Source organism: Triticum aestivum, chromosome 1A, assembly GCF_018294505.1.
Source record: "Triticum aestivum cultivar Chinese Spring chromosome 1A, IWGSC CS RefSeq v2.1, whole genome shotgun sequence".
In the NCBI taxonomy this organism is placed as follows: Eukaryota; Viridiplantae; Streptophyta; class Magnoliopsida; order Poales; family Poaceae; genus Triticum; species Triticum aestivum.
In genome coordinates this window covers 325,299,866-325,305,941 of record NC_057794.1, presented here as the reverse complement: position 1 = coordinate 325,305,941, position 6,076 = coordinate 325,299,866, and the positions used below count along the sequence as shown (strand labels likewise).

Sequence of the window (6,076 nt, the reverse complement as noted above, 5' to 3'; positions counted from 1 at the left end):
ACTCACATACAAACAAATATCGGAGAGAAATGAGATCCCGAGAGACGGAGTTTTGTGTCTGCGAGAGAGTAAGATATTTCAAAACGAGAGTGATAGCTAGAGAAACATATGAGGGAACGCAAGATATCTCTAGGGAGAGAGAGTGTCTGTGAGCGACATACAAGAGAACAGTGGAGAAATATGAGACCCTGGGAGACAGAGTTTGTGTTTGTGTGTGAGAAAGAGATATTTACGAGGAAGAGTCGTAGGTTCTCATACCTAAGGAGTGAAAGACATCTCTGTATGAGGGGTGTGCGAGTGGCAAACAGGGGAATAGTAGAGAGAAATGAGACCCCGGAAGACAAAGTTTTGTGTTTGTGTGAGAGAAAGAGAATCCACATGGAGAATCATAGTTAGAGACACATAGCAGGGAGCGAGATATACTTAGAGAGAGATAGAGTGATGAAGGTCGAGGGAGAGAGTACCATCAGTGTGTTACGGAGATAAAAGATCATTGTCGACATACAGGTAGCACGAGAGATACCCGAGAAACGATGAACGCGTATATGTCTAGAGAGATAGTCATATATAAGCATGAGTGATAGTTATATGAGACGAATATCTGGATTAAATGGGATTCAAATATTTAAACTGGAGATTACAACATCGATAATATCATAACGCAAATTGGTGTATCAAACATGCATATTCATTTGAATTTGGGGACACGTGTAATGTTATATAGTTTATCAATATTGGTGATCCATAAATTCTTTAATTAGAAACAATGCATGGTTTATCTCTACTCCTAATGGAGCAGTTGGTAGCCTGGTATGGTTTATTTTCGTCCGATTATTTTTTGTCCCACCTTCCACCATTCCTTTGTACTGGTTTTATCTCCTGCCCCGTACTGGTTTTTCTCTTCTCCAATCAAATTACTCACCTCTTTCCTTTTTTAGTACCGATGATTCCCCCATCTGCGCCCCTAATTAAAGGGTCGCAGACCAGTAGGGCCAAAGCATGCCTGCATTGGCCATCAATTACCACAAAAGATTCCTAACTAATCGATCATATCTTGATTCTCACGTCATTTAATGATTGGAATTGATCCCGCATGCACTCTTTCCTTTGCACGCGCGTGCATCACGCCAGCATGGAAGTTGTTCCTTCCAATTCGCTGCACAAGTTGGATGTGGGTGAAGAGTGCTCGGGCATAGGCCACGGAGAGGTTGCGTCGCTGCCGCTCGTTTCCTACCCACACCTTACCTGTGGGCTGTGCTCGGTCCTTCTTTCTCCATGGCGAACTACACCGGCGGCAGCGGGGATGACCAGGCGCGGTGGTTCCCGCGCTCGTCATGCTCCACAAGCTGAACCTACCAGTGTAGATGGTGGCCCGGGTTGGGGCCGACAAGGAGGCGGCCACACTACGTGAGACGGTCAACTGCATCTTCAACCTCCAGATGGTCACCCCGACGACGCTGGTGCCCCGCGAGCGGTATCCCACATGTACCTCGCCGCGACGCAACCCTTGCTCTGTCTTCCATCAATCACTTTGAGGTGTACATGATGACGTGGAGGCACACAACCACCGCCGTATACGACGGACACACAACTCGGTAATGGTGGTTCCAGGACCAACACCTCCCGCAACTGCTCCTCCTCTTGGTTGTTGTGGTGCGCTGGTAGCTTCTTCATCTTCTGTATGTATGATCTGATCATACTGAACATGTATCTGTTGGATCACTAGAAGTCCCCGTTCCCTCCTGACTTCCAGTTACATCTACACTACTCCAAGATCCAGAGGCGCGCCATTGTCGCGGTAGATGGCAGCAGCAAGGGCGACAAGGCGGAGGAGGGAGGTAGAGCGTTCAGCCCATCCAGGTTACGACCACCAAATCGGCGTTGATATCATTCGTGCTGGTGCTGCCACACTTCGCGGAGGTGCTGGCCAGCCGACACATACGTCAGTGCATCATCTATCTCAGACTCTCAGTCACAGCTGTGATAATTAGAGTATATATATATGCATCTCCAGTTACAGGCCCATTTTTTTGTACATTCATTTATAGCCCCAGATTTTTTGGACATTCATTTATAGTCTCATTTTCCTTGGATGTGCAGATCTGGGAATTTAAACAATTCACCAACATAAGCCACTTCATGTATAACAGAATAGTTGAGGAGTAAAGTAGTGTCATATTCCGTATTACCATTCAGATTTCAGAGAACACAACAGTAATTTTTGATATTTTGCTCCGCAGGTGGAATTTATCACGGGAACCTACCTATATCCAAGCACTTCTCTGAGGCATTGTACACCTTCCGTCTCGGCCAAAACGATCACACCATAGGCTACTCGGCCAATATGACCACCGAACAGATTGAAGCCTATGACAACGATCTCGTGGAGCAATGCAGGTACAGTTAAAACTAACTTGCTCATAGTCTCGCTCATAGCCGTGAAAAAGCAAGTGCCGATTCTTTAAAACAACATCAAGTTGCACAATAACGTCAAGTTCTGATTCATGCTTGCTTCGAATTCTTGGTTCACGAAAAGAATTTGTAACTTTATCCTGTAGATTGGTTCATGCTCCATATTTTGATAAAATTGACAAATGTCAGATTTGATTCGTTAGATTCGGTTCATGAATGCAAGCACATCCAATCATCATCATCTTAATTTGGGCTCTAGCGCTCTGCTCTTTTTGTGAGGAATGTGGTCAGCATTGCTGCACAACACATCGATGGTGGTAGAAACAACACCCAAAAGGAGCGACGTCACAAAGATGGAGGACGCGAGCTGAGCTGACCCATTGCCAATTTGCCATGGAAGGTATTTTCGTTTCCTTTTGCCCCATGTTTTATATTTGACTGTTTGAACAATATTGTTATCAAGACTAAAGTCTTATGGTCTACGTGGATAATTTCCATTCATACTCCAAAGTAGATTCCCTAAATATTTTTCTAAATGTGGGTTCAGTTCTCCTTGACATTCATGATGGAAGTGATTTGTTTCTGACTCTGGCACAAAAACTACATGGAATTCCAGCCGTGCATGAAGCACATGAAGGGAAGTAGTAAGATATTAAGGTAGTGGTGTGTGGTTCTGCTGACTTTGTTAAGGCTGACATAATGGAAGATGAACTTGGGAGTTATTTTCAGTGTGAGCTGTGCGGTGGCTCAAAGTTGCAGTTTGTACATTACGTGACCAATGTCTTTATATAATTTCTTGCTCCTGCTCCACCTGTAGCAACATGAGCCACATTGAAGCCTGTGGCCAAGAAGGTTCTTATCAAGACCGCAGCTTGCCCTGAGCAGGCCACGAAGAACGTCACTGACTCTGATAAGCATAGGAAGCCGTTAGAGGATGTTGTCGGTGGCTCTACCCTCGAAAATCTGCAAGAAGAAGGTCATCAACTAGCTGACCTCTGTGCTCAACCATTGGCCCAAGGTGAGAAATCCGATTCATCAAAAATCTATCTCCTTTAGTTACTGCTCGCGGGTTGTGTATCACCTCAGCTGATTTCAGTGCCTTGAGCTTTGCTTGCGTTTGTGAATGGCATCACATGAGCGGGATGAGATCAAGAAGTTCAACAGCAAAATGAGCTCACCATTGTCGAGTGTTTACTACATCTAGGTCATCTACAAGTACTAGAAGGAATCATATGTAACTACAACCATCCTCTTCATCATGTCTTTTATTTTGCAGGTATCATGTTTTTTATGTTTACGGGTAGCATTTATGTTAAAGGCAATTCTTTAATCCTTTCTGAGCTGAAATACAAGAATGTAATCACTTAATTAGTGTATGATGGAGTGTTTGCTGATACAAAGCAATATTTATGTGAAGCCTCACTAATGTAAACTAAAGACAAACTATTTGGTAGGCCATTTCATTTTTAATAGGCAAGTATTTTTCAAGTCGCGATGCTTAGTTTATGGCTGACCAAGCAGTGAATACATAATAGCATTGAGTAGTAGGGTGAGGTGGTGGATGCTATCGCAGTCGCAGGGGGTGCAAGCATGTCTCAGTGCGTCTGGATGGTGACATGCACGGTGGATCGTTGGCTACGATGGCTGATAATGCAGGGGCAGTTGTTGTTCAATTTGACAGGAAGAAACAATAGTGGTTGGGTTGAAATCATAATGAGAGGGTGATGCTGAGTTAAACAAAAATTGGGGAGAATCTTTATAAGGGAGTCTCATATTCCTCTTGTATCCCGCAACCCTACTCACGACACGCTCGACATCCATGTTAGTCCCCTCTGATGGCTACAAGGAGCGAGAGAGGGTGGGAGAAAGGGTGAGTGGAGGAAGGGAGAGATGGAGATATATAGAGAAAGGAAGAGTGAGAGGGAGAGAGAAGGAAGGTTTACATTACGATTGTTGTCGAGTCACTCAAATATATATGCATTGTAGCCCGTAGCAACGCACGGGCGTTCTACTAGTACGCAATTAATGTCTAAACGGTATTACACTATATGTTGCGTGTGTGAAACACATTATACATGTTTGAGAAGTAAAAAAAATCCGCATGAAACACACATTAATTGAAGACAGTTAGCGAGGAATGCATACATTGGATTTCAACATAAAGTGGTTTCAAATATTTGAAAATCCAAATTGATGGATACAACCTTATGAATCTGAGATCATGCCATTTGTAAACCATATTTATGTATAAAGGGTGTTGTGCTTTTGAAAGTATATATAAAAAATAATGTAGATAGAATTTTATTCCAATCGAAAATGGATCCCGCCTGAAAAAAATAGAATACAACGGGATTCGAATTGAGTTGGCACAGTAAACATGCACTCTATAAAATTTGAACGAAGCGGGGAAAGTCGCAGTAACCGCCCGAAACCAAACTCTGCGAGATGGAAATTACTACTGCCTATCCCTGCCACGCAAAGCCTATCTGCTCGATTTCTATAGGTTTCGATAGGGGTAGGTTTGTAATTTCACTCAAACGTGACATAACCGCCTCTCACCCGGATTCATACACGGTGGGCGTCAAAACACATTGTGTCCTCGGCCAAAATTGACTCCCTCCCCGATTCATACATGGTGGGCGCCAAAAACAAACTCTCGTCGGCAAATATTCGGTGTATGCGAGATTACCGTCCTATCCCCAACCGACTAATATTGCTGTGATGTAGGAAATTTGAAACGGGGGCTAAGTTTGTAATTTTTCTCGCATTTGAGACAAGCGCGCCCTGAAGACATGGTTCCCCCCTTCCTCTCCACCTCCACTTCCCCATTCGTACTCCGTGGGCGCCAAAACACCCTCTCCACCCCAGCCTCCTTCGTCTGCCACCCCATCCACCGCCGTCCTCCTCCACCATGCCGGAGCTGATACCCCGACACTACCATCCATTACAAGAGATCGACCTCTCTCATCCACGGCTTCGGACTGGGATCCTTGCATCCCGTCCTCTCGCTTCATCCCCGTCGTCGTCCACCTTGCCGGCGCCGCTCCTACGACTGTCTCGTCCACCGCGCCCCGCCGCCACCGTCTACCCTCCTAGATCTGCTTCCACTCCGTCGACAGCCATCGCTACCGCAACAGCGTCAAATTCTCAGCAGATGCATACACGGCGCTGCACCAGAGGTGGTACTCTTTCGTATCTACTCAACTTATTTATTGCAGCAAGAAAATAGATCACCAATGCTTTACTATAATTTCTTGTCCATCAGTTACTTGCTAGTTGAAAGCAAACATTGGTTGCGAAGTTGCCTTTGTCCGGTTTGCACCTTTAGATCTGCCATGTCACGCTCAACACTATACTCCCAATGCTTATGGTTTTCCCCTTTTATATTCCACACTAGTTAAATCATAGTAGACTAAATTTCAAAATTGGGTCAGTCAATTTTTCAGAGCTCGCCGGAGTTCGCCAGTGCGAACGAAGGGGCTCGGGTGGGGACTTTGGTTGTGGGGTGGTGGTGGGGCCTCGCCGACCGAAGAAAACTCGACACGGGTGGGGGCGGGGGTGGGGGTGGGGGTGGCGGAGGAACACAGGTGGTGGGGGCCGGTGGTCTGGCCGGCGGCCCGTGCGGTGTTATGTATGGGAAGAACCAGAGACGAGGAAGAAGAAG

The 6,076-nt window shown here is 45.5% G+C and overlaps 1 long non-coding RNA gene across 1 annotated transcript; it reads left to right on the top strand.

Moving 5' to 3' along the window:
* Window positions 1-1,202: 1,202 nt before the first annotated feature.
* On the top strand, window positions 1,203-3,863 carry LOC123123567 (uncharacterized). The gene is made up of 3 exons (XR_006460695.1): window positions 1,203-1,942; window positions 2,241-2,812; window positions 3,230-3,863. It is a non-coding gene; the product is annotated as an uncharacterized lncRNA (long non-coding RNA).
* The last annotated feature ends 2,213 nt before the right edge of the window (window positions 3,864-6,076 follow it).